At 35.6% G+C, this 18,342-nt stretch overlaps 1 pseudogene; it reads left to right on the top strand.

Moving 5' to 3' along the window:
• Positions 1-874: 874 nt before the first annotated feature.
• Positions 875-14,292, top strand: LOC120613205 (40S ribosomal protein S7-like; annotated as a pseudogene).
• The last annotated feature ends 4,050 nt before the right edge of the window (positions 14,293-18,342 follow it).

Below are 18,342 nucleotides of genomic sequence, written 5' to 3'. Positions count from 1 at the left end.
TAAGAGTGCCCTCAGTTTGAAATATCTAGTGTTGTTTCTATTTTCTTGACTACGCTCTAACTGATACAGAGCCATTGGAGGGTTTTGAGACCTGTCTTACATTTTAATGAGATCACCTTGGCCGCTGTGTTGGAAAAGACTGAAAGCAGAGACTATTTCAGTAGAAATAGATGAAGAGAGCTTGGACCTGAGGCTGAAAGAGTGGTTAAATACTGTATACATTTTGAAGGTATTGATAATGAGATTTGTAGATAGACCAGGTGAAGAAAGAGGAAAAATATGAATTATTATCTAGGAGAGTAGGAGACCGAATAGAGCCAGGAAATTTAGTGTTGATAGGCAACAATTAAGATTAAGGATTATGAATTTAAAAGTGAGACCAACTGGCACAGCTATATGTTTTCTACAGACGTGGTTTCACAATGGTTCTGTTTGTTAAGGTAATGCTCACTGTTGTGACAGATTAATGCAAATCTTAGCCGCCTAACACAATAAAAATTTATGCCTCAGCAACCTGAAGTGTAATAGGTATGGCATCCAAGGTTGGAATCCAAGGCTGTGCAACTACATCTTGCAGTGACTCTGGCTGATAAAAGCTCAAGAGCATTCCTATGAAACAAGTACTATTTTTACCTGTATTTTACAGGGAAGAAAACTGAGGCACAGAGAGGTTTTTTGTTTTGTTTTGTTTTGTAACTAATTGCTTTAAGTCGCAGTTAGTAATTGGCAGATCCAGGAGTCTATCCCAGGCTGTTTGACTCCAGAAGCCACAGTTTTAACAGCTACTTTATACTAACTTCCAACCCAAAGTGGACAGCACTTCTCAGAGAAAAGTATGCCAAGGAACAAGAAATCGGTTTATAGATTTAGCGGCATGAGGTCGCTGCCAATGGGGGTGAGAGCTGTTTCAGTGGAGCAGTGGTACACGAGGCATCAGAGTATGTCGAGGAGAGAGCGGGGAGGTGAGAAGAAAATACAGTGACGGTTCTCGACTTTGTCAAGAAATTTGACTGTCAAGATCAGAAGAGGAAGAGAGATAAGAGGACAAAAGCAAAACTAGGATCAAGGAAAATTTTGTTTTTATTTATGCTTTTTGTATTGTGTTTAAGATGAAAAGAACTCTTTAAATGCATATGGGAAGGATTCATTTGTGAAAAAAATGAGGTTGATTACATAGAAGAGTGATGGGTTAAGAGAGTATGCTGTCTAAGAGGGTGAGAGAATGGATTCTAGGGCACTGGTGGAAGCACTAGCCTTAAACAGGGAAAGGGACAATGTTGCTTCCATCTGAACAAGAAAGAAAGAGAATAGGGTGGGTGAAAATGCAATTAGGTTTATAGGTTAAGTCATTAAGAAGCAAGGGTGTGCCCATCTGATAGCTTCTATTTTTTCTTTTTTAGGAAGTAAATTCACCTGTGCCTGAAAAATAATGGATCTGATATGGTGTGAATAGAGGTTGAGAAAAGTCTGGAATGTGTGAATAATTGAGGCCGGTGAGATAAGAGGTTTGTTAATGACCTAGATGAAATTGTTGAAGATAAATTTATGGTGTTACTTTGTTCTTTTTGTTATTTCCTCCAGTATAATTCACTGCCCAAGACACACACACGCGCGCGCGCACACACACACACACACACATACACACAAATGGATTCCTTTAGAATTTAGTTTTTGTTAAATGAATACAATGAAAAAAGAAAAAACAGAAGAAATTGAGTTTAAAAGGAAAAAAAGAATAATTAAAATAATGAACCATAGAATCTAAGCTGATCAGGATAGAAATAAAGATAAGAAGGATTGTGGTTATGGTTATAGACATGGTTATGGTTAGAGTTAAAGTTAAGGTTACAGTAAGCGTAGAGTGTGAAAGGTCAAAGGATCAAAATTCCTGAAAAGATCAAAGAATTAGCTGAAAGATTAAACTTATTATGGACAGATGATTTGAATGTTATTAGCTTCAGGTTATGGTCAGGTCCAGATTATGGCCTTCAGAATGGGTGTCAGAGTGAAGGAGAACGTTAGAAACGAGTAAGTGGTTAGAGTCCTGAATAGGCTGGCATGGCTGGTAATCTTGTAGGACAATAACAGGAATCTGGGGTGAAGAGGAGATTGTGACTTAGGTGTCAAAGTGTTCAGAGAGGAAATAAATGAGGTGGAGCTATTGAGTGCTTGGTCGGGGTTACCTGTAAGGGATGGGAGGAGCAATTTGACTGAGGGTTCAGCCTCACAGCAGTGGGAGTGCTACTGAACTGTGGAAAAGCAAATGTCTGAAATCTGCTAACCTTACTGTTTAATGATAAATATGTAAAGGTGATAGAAAAATAAAAGCTACTTCTTGAGACCTACAAGCGAAACTGTGTTCTCAAGAGTCAGGGTCCATTTGAGGCAGAGGTGAAAGAAATGTTCTGAATAGCAGTTGATGGTATAGAGGAATTTTTATATTACAGAATAGATCTTTTAGGGGACACTTGTATGAGGTGGGAGAAAAGAGAAGGAGGGGATGGGAAAGTTGTCTCAGGAAGGTAAACTGCATAATGCAGTAGAAAATGGATTTTTTTTCAATAAATTATACTACTTTTTCAAAAGATCACTGAGACTTTGGATATTGGCTGAATTAAACAGGTAATAAAAGCCTAGGAGATCTATGGATTTAGTCCTGATACTCTTTGAAGGAAATGAAATTGAGGAACTGATAGATAGAGCTTGGCTAACCCAACTAGAAGTGATGTTAGTTTGGCCACACAAGTCTCAGAACAGACACAAGGCTTTGAGTGGTGTAATGGTCCCGTGTGTGCTGGCCCAGCATGTTTATTATTTGTGTTTATTACTTTGTGTTTAAGTGTTTATTACTTTGGCTACAAACTATTATTGTATATATTGCTCTGTGTTGCATTTGTTTATTTACAAATCTCCTCTACTAAATTCTGGGTTCCCAAATGGCAAAAACTGTCTTGTGTTTTTATCCTTAGCACTTGGCTCAGTGCTTGTTCAATAAATATTTGACCGAAGGTCTTTAAACACACTATTTCTAGTCCAAATTCATTGCACTGTCTACTACTCAATATACCTTATCAATGCAGTGCATAGCTTTGTTAGTTGATGATTACATCCAAAAAAATTTTAAAGTTTAGATACTTGGAGAGGTTGGCTACAAACAAGAGGAAGAATGTGGAAACATTAGTTTGTGTATGGATCAGTGATAAGAGAGAGAGGAAACCAATTAGCATTCTTTTCATTATCAGTTGTTTTCAATTGTGTTATGATGACCTAGATAGGATTTCCCATAAGAATTCAGTAGTGAAAAATAAATAAATGAAAGAGGAATAAGTCAATTGCTTAACTGTGTTTGTTACTTAAGTAATCAATCTGAAAGGATCATTTCAAGAATAGGTGGCTTAATGGAATCTAATTGATTGTTTGTGGCTGACATTTTACAATACAATACTCTCCTTCATTTGTATCATCAGATGATAAGAGCAAAGTTTCTTAAATGGAGTTAAATTTCATTCACTATGTCAAAATTCAATCAGAAACTTTTTTTTACTCTTTTTTTTTTTTAATTTTATTTTGAATTTCAAGTTTACAGTACTCCGGTTAGACACTTATATAGTTTATAAAATGATCCCCCTGATTGCTTTTTCTCTCCTCTGGCTCTCTACCTAGTCATTACATTAATGCTGTCTGCGTTCCCTATGCCATGCTCCCCATCCCTGTGACAGAACCTTAATTTTTTCATGCTTCCGGATTGCAATATATATCTTTCCTATTGAATGAAAATGTTTTCTCCTGTTCTAGAATTCAGAAACTTTTTTACACTAGTTGGATTGTAATTTCTGACCACAGGGTTTGTAGGGGAGGTTGTAAAAGAGTAGACGAAGTGATCAAACATTGTCAAGTACAGCATTTGTGAAATTCCAGTGGTCGAAATCTGTTAATGGTCTTGTAGGGAGAAGGAGAACAATATTTTCACAAGGTGAGATTTTTAAGCTGATTTCTAATTAAACTTCTAATTAAACTTTCTAATTAAACTTTTGCAATCATAGATTCCTCTATTAAGGTTTTAACAGGTCTATTATAAACATTATTATGATTACCACTTATCGATTGCCTACCCTGTGTTGAATGATTGACAGTATCTCATGTTATCTTAAAAACAATCCAGAAAAGTTTTATTTACAGCTCTCAAATTACACATGATGAAACTTAGATTCAGAAAAGCTAAATTATCTGTAGCCACAAGGTTCTGAAGAGAGGAGTGAGAATTTAAATAAGACCAGGTTTGTTAACTCCCATCTCCATGCTCTTTGTACTATATTACATTACCTCCATACCATACTATATTTACCAGTGTTTCTTTAGAAATGAAGGCAAATGTAAACACACACACACAAACACACACACACACACACACACACTAGGGGCCAGATAATCAGACCTAGTTGAATGAGAACTAAGTAATGATTCTATTGAAAAATTGAATATTTTATGTCTTCAATTCCATGTTAAGTTTTTGTTTGTTCATTTTAGTGGGGAAACTATATTTCCTCTAGAAAGATTCTTTATTCTCATAGTTCTGTGGTACAGTTACATTTTAAAATGAAAATAAATAGCTAGGAGGAGGTTTCATTCAATTAACAAATGTTACTTCATCCTCATAGTATGTCCACTAAAACCAGAAATTTTATCTTTGGCTAGAGTTATATTTCCTAACTCAAAGAACAGTGCCATGAATTTAATGTTGGCTAAGATTCCCATACTTGACAAAAGTACTAGTTCATCACAACTGCTTATATAACCTTGAAACACAGCAGATATGTTGTTTGTTGAGCTATGTTAATAATTATGGGTAAATTGAACTACAGGTCTATAGTACCTAAACTGTAATTCTGAAATCCAAAAAACATTTAGAAACTAAAAGGTTGGAGTAAGTATGGTACTAGATCTTATTTGGCTTAAAAACATGCCCTGAAATGATATGAGGTTATACATGTCTTTAAATTAATTTGTATATATTTTCATGTGTTTTGCTACAGAAATATTAATATTTTCATTAAAGGAAGCTTCAGCTGCTGTGTAATATATGGTATATGTACCACATTACTATTCTAAAATCCAAACAGTCTGAATACCAAAATACATCTGACCTAAGAGTTTTAGAAAATGAACTGAACTTTAAAATTGTACATTTCTCTTTCATATTCAGCTCTGTTGCAATAATACATAAGCTACCCAAGTTTATATAGTGAAGTTTCACTAATTCAATATATTTAAAATTAACTTGAAATAATACAACATGTTTTATAATTAATTTTTTAATGTATTAATAACGAAACTTCCAAAGGAAGGGCATCCACCCTTTGCAAAGGTGAATATGGTCTTTTTTTCTTTCATATTGTGTAGTCTTAAGCGCTCAATAATCAGGATATAGGGCATTTCCAACACACTTAAAAGTTTTCTTTAAGCACTTTTGCAGTTAATTCCTTTTTTATCATCATCATGGCAACGACTTCTGCTACTGTAAAATGGAATCTTTTCTGTCTGGCTTCCTTTACTCAAGTTTCTGATTTGGAGATTCATCCACCTTCTCTCTTGTATCAGTAATTTGTTTCTTTATTGTTCAGTAGTATTTCATTGTATGAATATTTCATGATTTATTCATCTCTTTACCTGTTTATGGGCATCTGAGTTGTTTTGATATTGGGGCAATTATGAGTAAATTTGCTATAAACACTCATGTACAAGTCTTTTTGTGGGCACATATTTTTATTTTTTGTTGGGTAAATACCTAGGAGTGACATAAATGAGCCCATACAAAAAAGTGCATATTTAACTATAAGTTGACAAACTGTTTTCCAAAATGGTTTGCCATTTTACACCCCCACTAACAATGTGCAAGAGCTTCAATTGCTACATATACTCAACACAGATGGTACCGTGTAGGTTTTGTTTTATTTGTTTTTAAATAATTTTAGTTAGTCTAATGGGTATGTAGTTGTGTCTTATGGTGGTTTCAATTTGCATTTTCCTGATGACTAATGAAGTTCAACATCTGTTTTTGAGCTTTTCGTGAGGTGTTTGTTCAAGTATACCCACTCCCTTTCTGGGTCATCTTATTGTTGAATTGTGCGAGTTCTTAGTATATTTTGAATTTAGATCCTTTATCAGATATATGTGTTTTGAATATATCTTTCAGCCTGTGGCTTGACTTTTCATTTTTTTAGTAGTGTCTTTTGCAGAGCAGCAGATGTTTTTATTTTTAATTAAGTCAAATTTTTAAAAAATTATATGGTTCATGCTTTTGTGCAAGGAAATCTTTGCTTGCCCTAATGCTGCAAAGATTTTCTTTTGATTATGATGGTTCAAAAATCAAACCAACTTTACTTTCGCTCTCCTTCACTGAGTAAAAAGTTGGGCCAGATAAATGTTAAATTCCTTCTTAACCGGTGTTTTCTAAAATTAGTTTCTGAGATTTTTTATAATAACAGCTGTATAAGATATATGTCTAAATAATGTAGGTGAATCAGAGGTTGATATTTCCAGTTCTCAGGGAGCATATACTATATTAGGAGAAATAAAAGTATAGTTCAAGGGTAAATATGTTAAATGACTCAAGAACAATATAACCATATTTCCAAAGATGTTCTAGGCATTGGAAGATCACTCCTGACTGAACAAGAAAAGCTTTATGAAAAAAGGCAGCACGCAACCTGGGCTGTGGACGGTGGCAGAATTTTGATAGACAAGGTGAAGAAAGGTTTTCCAACATACAGCATGGCATAAATAGGACAAAGGCAAATTTTTAAAAATGGGTGTTTTCAGGCAATAGTGAGCCATGCACTTTAGCTGGAGATCAGTTCTATTTTCTGTGAACAATGACATCTAAGGCTGGAAAACTAATTTGTAGGATAGGTGGAAGGAGGCTTCATACAGTGTTTAGTGCTGCTTACCTGACTAAGTAGGTCTAGATTCTTTACAGAGGAACACCTGCTGATGATTTCAAGTAAAGAAAGAGTATAGTCCAGAGACATGCCCTACAAAGATTCCCATGCAGCCTTGATGAGAATGGTTCAAGGGTTAACGATATTAGAGAAAGAGACATGAGTTAGGACTCAGCTAGAAGGACTGGAATTCACCATCTAGTACTGCATTTCTCCTTTACCCTCCCCCCACCTCGCCCCCCCAGTATTCATGTCCTGTCTCTCTATCATGTTTGTGAGGGGTTTTCTTTAAGGGCAAAGTTGTGCCTTATTCCTCTTTTCATATCTCCAGGCCCTCGAGTGAACCACATGGCAATGTAAATTAATACATGTACAATCCAAAGAGAGTGTAGTAAGATGGCAGAGAGAGAATAGAAATAACCAAATCCGGGGGAATATTGATCCCAGCCTCATAATTAGAGTTGCCTTACAGGATATACATCATGTTGTATCAGAAGCTAATTCATTTATAGACCAGTTTTGTTTTGGGCCATGTGGACACAGAGAAGTCACATTTGCCATAAATGCTTTCAAATCTATTTTCACTATCTATAGAATGAGAGGTTTAAATGAAACGACTCTAAGGTGACTTTTATCTCTGAATCTCTAAACACTGGTACAAAACCAACATGTTATTTCTTTCTTAGATATCGTTTAATGTGAGATTTTACATGGGGGTCTTAAAAGTGGTCATTTTGTGTACTAAAAAATAAGTTATCCCAATATTAACAGTTAGAATGAGCAACATAGTGAATCGTTAAATACGGAATCTACAAGGTGTTGATTGTTCGGTGACAGTAATTTCTGTAAGCTTTTCTCAGTGTTCATTACATATTAGCTTTTATCACAGCATACAATGATTTAATATACTATTGTGACAAATTCTCCATTTTTCTTTGCCTATAAGTGCCTAAATACAAGTATCTTTGCTTGTGGGTTTAAAAGATAGTGCTTATTACGTATTGTTTTTCCACTGTTATTCCCCAACTATCAACATGAAGGCAAGGAAGGAAGAAAAACATGATTTTTGGATTGAGATGGATAGAGACATGACAAAGGAGAAGAGAACCCTACTGAAGCCCCTAAAACTAAAAAAAAAACCCTACAATTTAATTCATTGTCCCCACTATTACTTTTCTGTTAACCTTGAGAGTTATATTCCTCGGTTCGAAAAACTTTGATCTAGAGTTTAGTTAATAAAATATTTTATCCAGAAATTTACATTTTTTTCTCTCTCTCTGTGGTAAAATAATGGAATTTTAATATTTAAAATTCCATTTGCATGTTTCTGAATACCATTTCCCAAGGAGTTACATTGAACTTTATTAATTTCATAGAAAATATAGATCCTGTGTTACCTAAAATAATTGACAAACTGGCTGCTTAATAATTTATAGAAATTAACTCTTATTTTAAACTTAAGAAATTCTAAACTTTCAACATTTCAATTATTTTACTTTGCTTTTTTTGTAGAAGGAGAAATAAGAAGCTCCCCAGAAAAAATTTCTGTCCAAGTAAAATGTGTTCCGAAAGGCTTGTGAAATTCTATTTGATATTGTTATCTACTAAGCGAGAAAATGAAATTATCATTTGATAAAGCCTAAAGAAAACTTGATGATCTCAGATAAAAATGAGTGATCTTTACAAAGGAAAAGTACTTCACAGAAGCCGGAAACTGGGGTACCAAAGGGAGGAAACTGGTACTAGAATATTTCACTTAATGACTGTATGACAAGTCCATCACAGGTCATTATTTATAGGTCATTTTCCTGTCAATTGTAGGAATCCTGGCCTTAATCATTTGTGTCAACACACACTTCCGTATAAAAACTTCCAACATGATACAGATAATTCTGAGAAACACGATATGTGTTCTGACAATTTTGTGCTTTCCTTTTGACTCTGAATTTGCCAAGATATTTCCTGTTAACTCCTTGGCATGAGTGTTTTTAAGAGTCTGTTACTGATGCCAGCACAGGGTGTCATGCTGGGAAAAACCAGTTTTTAAAAGGAAAATTACAAAGCATTGTGGTCAGCATTAAATTTAAAGGAACATTACTACTACTTTTATATACACTTCCACAGTTAAGTATTTCATTATTTTAGATAGAATTTCTTTTTTAAACATCTTTACTGAGGTATAACTGATATACAAAGAACTGCATATATTTAATGTGCACAATGAGTTTGGACAATTGCAAATATCTGTGATACCATCACCACAATAAAAGGAATAGACATATTTAACACCCCCCAAAGTTTCCTTGTGTCCCCTTATTTTGTTTTTATTTTATCTTATCTCTGGTGGTAAGAACACTTGAGTTCTACCATCTTAACAAATTTTAAGTGCACTATACTGCATTAATAACTCTAGGCACTATGTTATACAGCAAGTCTCTAGAATTTATTCATCTAGCATAACTGAAACTTTATGCCCATCGAAGAGCAACTCCTCATTTCTCCCACCCACAGCCCTTTACAACCACTATTGTAGTTTCTACTTCTGTGAGTTTGACTAATTTAAATATCTCATATAGGTGGAAAAATGAAGTGGGATCATATCTTTCTATATATAGCTTATTTCACTTAGCATAATGTCCACCAGGTTCATCCATATTGTCACAAAGTAAGAATTTCCTTCTTTTTAACAGCCGAATAATATTCCATTGTATGTATATGCCGTATTTTCTTTATCCATTCATCCATCAATGGACATTTGCATTATTTCTATATCTTTGCTATTATAAATAATGCTTCAATGAACATGGGAGTAAGGATATCTTTTCAAGATCCTGATTTCAATTCTTTTGGATATTACATAAGTGGGATTACAGGATCATATGCTAGTTCTAATTTTAATTTTTTAAAAAGTCTCCATTCTGTTTTCCATAGCTGCTGCACTATTTTACATTTCCATGAACAATGTACAGGAGTTCTAATTTCTCTACATCCTTGACAGTTTTTGTTATCTTCTGTTTTTATGATGAAAGCCATCTTAATATGTGTGAGGTGATAACTCTGTAGTTTTTATTGGCATTTCCCTAATAATTAGTGATTTTGCACAACTTTTCATATACCTTTTGGCCATTTGTATACCTTATTTTGAGAAATATCTGTTCAAGTACATTACCCATTTTGTAGTCAGGTTATTAATTTTTGTTTTGCTATTAAATTATAGGAGTGTTATATATATATATATATATATATATATATATATATATATATATATATATATTTAAGAAATGAACCCCTTATCTATATATGATTTGTAAATATTTTCTCCCATTTTGTATGTTGCCTTTTCACTCTGTTGATTATTTCCTTTGCGGTGACATAAGCTGTTTTAGTAGAATGTACTCCCACTTGTCTGTTTTTGTTTTTGCTGCCTGTGCTTTTGGTGTCATATCCAAGAAATCATTCCCAAGACCAATGTCAAGAAACTTTCCCACTATGTTTTCTTTTCGAAGCTTTAAAGTTTCAAATCTTACATTTAAGTCTTTAATCTATTTTAAGTTGATTTTTGTATATAGTGTAAGATGATGATCCATTTTTTTTTTTTTTTTTGCATAGGAATATATAGTTTCTCAATACCATTTGTTAAAGAAACTATCCTTTCCCCATTGTGTATTCTTGGCACACTTGTCAAACATCAGTTGATTCTATGTGTGTGGATTGATTTCTGGTTACTTCAGGAAGCTTCGGAGGAAAATCTATTCCTTGCCTTTTCCATCTTCTAGGGGCTTCCAGCATTCCTTGTCTTATGGCCATATCACTCTGACCTCTGCTTATGTTGTCACATTACTGTCTCATCTGACTCTAACTCCTCCTGCATACTTCTTATCAGGATCTTTGAGGTTACATTCGGCCTATCTGGATAATCAAGGATAACCTCCCATGTCAAGGTTCTTAACTTAATCACATCTGCATAAATACCTTATAGAAGTTAACATGATCACAGGTCCAGGGTGTTAGGAAATGGACATCTTTGTAGGCCATTATTCTGCCTACAACAGTGAGTGAATGCATGTTGCCCTTTGTAGGTTATCTTGAGGTAAAGATTCACCAGGTCCTCCTTGTTTGAGAGAGGATCTTGCTTTTGAGGAAGGAAGGAAGCAGAGAAGCTATGCTGTGATTTGGCCCAGGTCACTTTAGTCCCCTAAAGATAGTATTTCATCTCACCCATCATGCTCCCCAAGATCTCTGATCAAGAGATCTACAGTCTAATTTCCAATTTTCTCTAATTCTGAGAAATGTCATTTAATATATAAATTGAATGCAAACTAGTCCTGACTTCTTATAAAACAAAAATAAAAGAACTCTCAGGTTTATTAGCTGGACATTTCATCAAATCCTTTAATTTAAATAAAATGTAAATCAATAAGTTCTTCATACAAATGTCAGGATGGTGTTTATAGTTACTTAAAAGATTATCTTGAAAATACTAAGCTTAGTGCTCATAAACTTTGCTGTAACAATAGGTAAGGGTTTACTTTACTAAGTGCTTTGTCTGTACCATTGAGAAAGAGAACAGTGACGTCAGTACTCTGAATTATGTATCAAGGGCTGACTTTAATTTAAAAAGTCACAATTAATGTGTTACAAATGAAAGGAAATTTTCAAAAGAACTCATTTCAACTTGTTAATAATAAGAACAAAACTGAAGTTCTGCCCTTCTTGGTATTATCAGAATCTAGATTAAACTCCCCTGAGGAAGTGGTGGAAACAGGTAGAATAAATGTTCCCAAAGAAGGGATGACTCATCTGGAAGTTTATAATTAAAATCTGGGACAGGCGTATCAAACGGTCTTACCAAAGTGAGCTCGACAGCAGAAGTTTTCTTGAGAGCAATGGACTATATAACCTAGCCATGCAACTTTTCTTTAAAATGTGATGAATATAATGATCTTTCATTCACAATAACTTTAAGAATGGTCCCTATTTTTGGTTTATTCTTAGATAGAAAAAGAAACCAAATCCACTGCAAAAGAAGGCAACAGATTCACTGAAGCCATCAGTTGGTCAACATTTAATAAATATCAACAAATAATTACTGAGCACTTAACACATGTCAAGTCATATTCTAGGTGCTAGAACTGTAAAGATAAACAACAAGAAAAGAAAGGACTCACCCTCATGGAACTTACACTGAGTGGGATTCTGACGATAATACCTAAATAGCAATTAATACCTAAATTACAAGTTAACACTTAAATAATTGTCTCATGAGATACTGTTACATATACAATATTTCATGTACATTGAAAAAAATTAAAGCAAACTAAGCAATTAGTTTTTGATAGAGATGGTGGGATTATTTTAGAGAGGCTGGGAAGATCTCTCTGAGGAAGTGACAACTGTTTAGGGACCAGCCATGTGATCAGTAGAAAGTATGTCCCAAGCAAAGGGGACACCAAGGTAAAGCATGCTCCTGATGTGGGAAGGAGTTTGACCTGCTCTTGAAAGAGTGAAGCTAATGTGGCCATCCAGAAAGAGAAAGAGGGAGAGTGGTAGGAGAAGATAAGGTCTGTGTAGCCTGGGGCCATGAACTTGAAGTTTATTAGGACAATGGAAAATATTTGGAGTCTTTTCAGCAGGAAATAACATGATAGATTTCTGTTTTCAAAAATTCAGTCTAGCTGCTCTGTGGTGGATTATATAGGAGCCAAGAGTCAAAGCAAAGAGACAAAGTATAAACTGTCTCAGGTGAAAGATGGTAGTTACTTGGACTAAGAGGTAGTGTTGGAGTGCGAGGAAGAATTGAAGTTCTGAGAGCAGCTCCTCCACGATTCTGATGCAACTCTTTTCCCAGAGAAAACTATTTAAAAAAAAGTTAATGGGACCAAAAAGGCCACAGGTGATACTCATTGTCCCCTTCCTCTTCTGTCATTCCATATATGCTCACCCTTGGCCATCATTCCTGTTGGCCTCAGTGGCTGACCTGCTGACATAACTTCAATCCACATCCCTGAGTTATCTGAGCCCCGAGTTGCCATGTTTTTCTGAGGCCAGATTGCAGCACATATCTATCAAAACTGGGCACGAGGTGCCCAAGTCAATCACCCGGTGCCACATTCCTTTCTACTCCTCTTATGTACCAACAACTGTCCCTCTCCCTGACAATTGTGGTTAGTCATCTCTGCCTCTTCTTGCTTGCTGGTCCCTTGGCCCGAAGATCCTGAAGTGCCTGGGTGGCAGTGTAGCTTTCACTTTAGTGCAGTACATGCTGTGTTCCTTGCTGGAAATATTATCCTGTTGGGAATGAGGACCTCTAAACCCAGAGAGCCCAAGAAATTCAGGGAAAGTAAGCACAAGATCTCCAGGAGGACAACAGAGAGTGATGCTTCCCAAACTCCTGAATTCTATCCACTGAAGACACACCACCATATAACAATCATTGATTTAGAGCATGTGCTATATCCTGAATGATTAGGTTAGTGCCTGTGGCACCAAGCCAGTGCCTCAGCTGTGCCTTCAACAACTTGTCTGATCACTCTCTCAGTGCAACAACTTCTGGGGGATTTGATATGAGATACAATCACTAGATCTCATGGCCATGTGCTCACTGCCTCATTTCCTTCCCTATTAAGTGGGTTCCTTCAATGTGGCTATAGGAGTGAGCACTGGAAGGAAGAGGCACTGGGGCGTCAATAGTAGATGACGTGGAGTTCTCACAATACCTAGGCCTCTTCCCAGGCTGGTGATCACCAAGGAGAAGGTCACGATCAAGCTCCAGAGCAAAGATCATGAAGCCCAATGGCAAGAAGCCGGACAGTTTGAGTCTGGCATCTTCCAGGTTCTCCTTGAGTGGGAGATGAATTTAAACCTCAAGGCCCAGCTAAAGGAGCTCAATATAACAGCAGCAAAGGAAATTGAAGTTGGTGTTGGTTGGAAAGCTATTATAATCTTTGTTCCTGTTCCTCAACTGAAGTCTTTCCAGAAAATCCAAGTCCAGCTTGTATGTGAATTGGAGAAAATGTTCAGTGGGAAGCACGTTGTCTTTATTGCTCAGAGGAGGATTCTGCCTAAGCCACCTTAAAGGAGCCATGCAAAAACTAAGTGAAAGCATCCCAGAAGCCACGTTCTGACAGCCATGCATGATGCAATCTTGGAGGACTTGGTTTTTGCAAGTGAGATCATGGACAAGAGAATCTGCGTGAAGCTGGATGCCAGCCAGCTCATAAAGGTTCATTTGGATAAAGCACAGCAGAACAACATAGAACACTAGGCTGAAACTTTTTCTGTTGTCTATAAGCAGCTCACAGACAAAGCTGTTAATTTAGAATTCCTAGTTTCAATTGTAAGCAAAAATGGCTAAATAAAATATCATTCACAATTAAAAAAAAAAATAGTAGATGACAGGGGGCTCCCAGGGTTCTGGACTACGTGCTTCTGCCGTATCCTTGTGCCCCTCAGCCCTGCAAGTGTCTGATCCTAGAGGTACCGCTTCTACACCAGCAGCACTCCTGCAGCTAGGAAAAGAAGTCCTTCATTCAACAGGGGAAACTGGGAAGTATATCGCATCACCCACCTCATGCTCCAAAGATTTTAGATGCTAATGAAATGTCTTTTCATTGTTCTTGGCACAAGGATCGATATTGTTATCCTCTTTCAGAGCAGGAAACAGATGCAGATGAGTCTTCTTTCATTACTGTCTAACATATCTCTTCTCTATGTTTCTGCAAATGGAACCACAGGACTCTACAGAATAAAGAATTCCTCTTCCATGCGACAATTTCATGTACTCTAAATCCTATCTCCATTTAGTTGCATAATTCCAGTTTTTTTTAACGTACACGTTTCCCAGACCAGTCACCCTTCCATGCACAAACTCAAGTTCACCAACGTCCTTCTAAAGCTCAGTGTTGTTTCACATGAGCATATATGTAAAGCAGTGACTACCTAATTCTATATTTTGCAACTGGTATTTCAAAACGACGTCTAAACCTATGCAATTTTTGCCCTTAAATAAATTTCCTCTTCTTGGATTTGATGTCTTGTTCCAGAATATGAAGTTACTTGAAACCCTAATTCCGTGATCCACTTATCATTCAGCTGAATGAACTATGAAGAGCACTCTGCCCCTGTGAGAAATGATTTCAAGCCTTGACTTTGACCATTTACTAGCTCTACTGTACAAGAGGAGCTTTATAACACTGATAAACCACTGTAATTTTATTAAGATTATGGAATTAAAGTCTTCGGCAAACTTTAGGGTCATACTAATTTTAGTTTATGCATACCAAATGTTAGCAACTACTGAAACTGCACTTGGGTTTTCATAAATAACCTTCCATTATAACAACAACAAGAACAACAAAATAGAAGTCCAAGGACTTTCAGACCATTTACCTATAAGAACAAAAGAAATGGCCTGTGTGTCTGGGTATATTTTAACCCTTTCAGACAAGCTTCAGCTGCCTGTAGTGGGCCTCGATGTGCATGTTGAGAGAGACCCTCACCTCCACATCTGACTTCAGTCTATTAAGCCATATGTTTTGAATGTGCTTGTCATGCAGTCCACTTTTTTAATTTTATTCAAAATGGTATCAGATGTCCCTTTCTTCCTTCTGTTCATCTCTGACCAACATTTAATTGGTTCATATTTGGATCTGAGAGGCAACTGGTATAGTGAAAGAGAAAGAGAAGAATAACAGTGACACTCCTGTGAACCTACTAAAGGCCATGGCACCACTTTGTGCTCCTGCCTGCCTGTCCTAGTGGGTATGACAAAGCCTTCAATTCTAAAGATTTACTATCTCAAATACTATTGCAAATAGATACGTTGATGAGCCACATAATAAACATTAGTCCTTCAAAGTTTTAATGATAGTAAGATGAGTATCTAAACAGATGGTACAACAGCTGATTTCTTCTGTAATTTTTAAAAATATAATCTACCATTTATCCATAAATCGCCATCTATTTCATGTTACTTTCTCAATTAGCCTTGGCCCAACATAAGCCTGAAGTTGGAAGCCTTTTCATTTTTTGGTCTTGGAGGTACACAGGTGAATCACTGATCCCGAGCCTGCGCATTCATAACAATAATGTTCAATCATTCTGTTGATTGAAATGGGCTTAGAAATCTCAGGAAAATTGGCAGCTTCTATAATCTTTCTACAGTAGATTTTACTGTTCAAAGAATACATCTAATTACACCTAAAACTGGGATGTGCATGTGTATATATTATGTGTATAGTTATAGTCATATAGACAGATAGACAGATAGTGGTGATGATGGAGAGAGAGAAAAAAAGAGAGAGAGAGAGATGATTTCAAAAGCCAGATTCCTTTGTTTAGACTTCCTATTTCACAAGAGGAAATTAATACAAAGGAAAGCAAAAGAAGACAGATTTTTCCTGGCCCCTTCACTGCTGATGAGAAAATTCCATAAGGAAAGAGGATGTCAGAGTTGCCACGGCCCTCTTTGCTTCTTTGCCTCTTTGCTTCTTGCTCTTCTCTTGAAATAAATCCTGACAATATCACCATGAGCTTTGCAATTAAATCGTTTTACCCAAAGCAAATGTTTTCTAAGAGCATTTTCCCTTTTGCTAGGTGGAGACTCATAGTTTCTCCATTCATTTGTCTTTTAGCTCATATCTAAGAGAACACATGGAAGAGGCATGGTCAGAAAGAAATTGGATACATAGAAAAAGAGTGTAATCATTGCTTTTAAACTAAATTATTAAACTGCAAGTCACCTGAAATAGCTAAAAAAAACGGAAAAGACATAAATCAGCCACCACCTACATATGTTAATTCATTATAGTTTTTTTTACTGTTTTAGTGTTTTACTCAGCTTCAATAATTATACAATTAATTATTTCACTTGTAAAGCAATGTTATTGTAAACATGTACTGAAACTTAATAACCTCCTGAAATATATTTTACGTACTAAAGTATGTATTTTAAAGGCAGTTCTCAATTTAACCCAGTCAGTGAAATCTCCTTTTCTATACCTAAATGTATATTTTAGTATATTTTAACTTCCACTGAAATTATTTCTCAGAAATTTTTCTATTAGTTTTCAAAAAGTGTTTTTGTATTTTAAGAAGCCAAAATTGTGGCCTGAAATATAGGAATATTTTTAATTTAAATATAAGTTACCTTTGCATGAGAGTTAAATAGAAAAATAAAATGCCTTACAATATTTCAAACTTGGGATATCTAAAATTAACACACTTCGCTCTTGGTATTTGGAGAGAAATGTTTTTCTGAATGTGTAATTAGATTAAAAAATATACCTTGACATTTTAGTTCTATATAGAAATTTAAACTCAAGGCAATACATAACAAAAATATAAAAGATTTTAAGAACTTTCATGTAGTAAGATTATCTTACATTCCTATGTGACTTCAATTAACTGAAGAGAAAGCAGTCTATATTTTGATCCAAACACCACTGAAAGTTTTATGATTCACTTGGATTTACTAAGGGTGAAAATAGCTTTATTTTTCCTTTGAATCATTTCCAAGTTGCTGTTAACTAACATATATATTTTTTAAAGTTATTGATTTTTATGACAAAGACTTTCTCCATCTGGAAAACAAAGTATATATTACGGTCAAATTCAAGGACGACTATATAAGATTTGATTTTTGCAAAGCAATAACATATGGGATTTTAGAGGGGTCTGCCCTGGAGGCTGGAAGAGAGGAAGGAGGTGTCCATCTGATGGTGGGAGTAACGCACAAGGTCACACATGATCTACTTTAAGATGGTCTCTTACGTCCAATCCAATATTTACACCACTCTATCGATGTGTTGCACTAGGAGAAAAAGAATCAACCTTCTACTGCCCTTGTGGGTGCAAAGAAACCGCTGCGTACATACTCTGACAAGTCTGAGTGTGGCTGGGACTGCGTAGTCTGTTCTTCCAAGAGTTTACTAAAATATTGTGCCTTAGTTATTGACAAAAGTTTGCTTTCCTTTTTAAATTTCTCTAATATTAACCATCAAGTGCTTTTCCTTAAAGCTTAAGGTTTTCATCAAAAATATTTATGTTTTTGTGAGGACATAGAGACCACCTAGAGAAAAAATTGAGTTAACTGAAAAAACTATGCATTATTTAATGGCTGTGTTCTAAGACATAGTCTTATTTAAGAATGTATGTACAGACTGGGTAGTGGCTTTTAAAACCACATGTTATTCTACAATGATACTTTTATTTTTGCTGATATAAGAGAGGTAGCATGATGTGACATGCACAGGGCTGGAATGGGAAAACAGGAATCCTCAGTAGCCATTTTCGTTTTGTAATTAACTAGCTGCGTGATCTTGTAAAAGTCATTGATCCTCTCCAGGCCTCAGTTTCCTCATTTATGAAATGAAAAGCACATACTAGGTGATTTCTAAAATCACTT

This window comes from Pteropus medius, unplaced genomic scaffold (assembly GCF_902729225.1).
Source record: "Pteropus medius unplaced genomic scaffold, Ma_sr-lr_union100, whole genome shotgun sequence".
Taxonomy (NCBI): domain Eukaryota; kingdom Metazoa; phylum Chordata; class Mammalia; order Chiroptera; family Pteropodidae; genus Pteropus; species Pteropus medius.
Note: the sequence above shows the minus strand (reverse complement) of the source record. Positions and strands in the feature narration are given on the sequence as shown.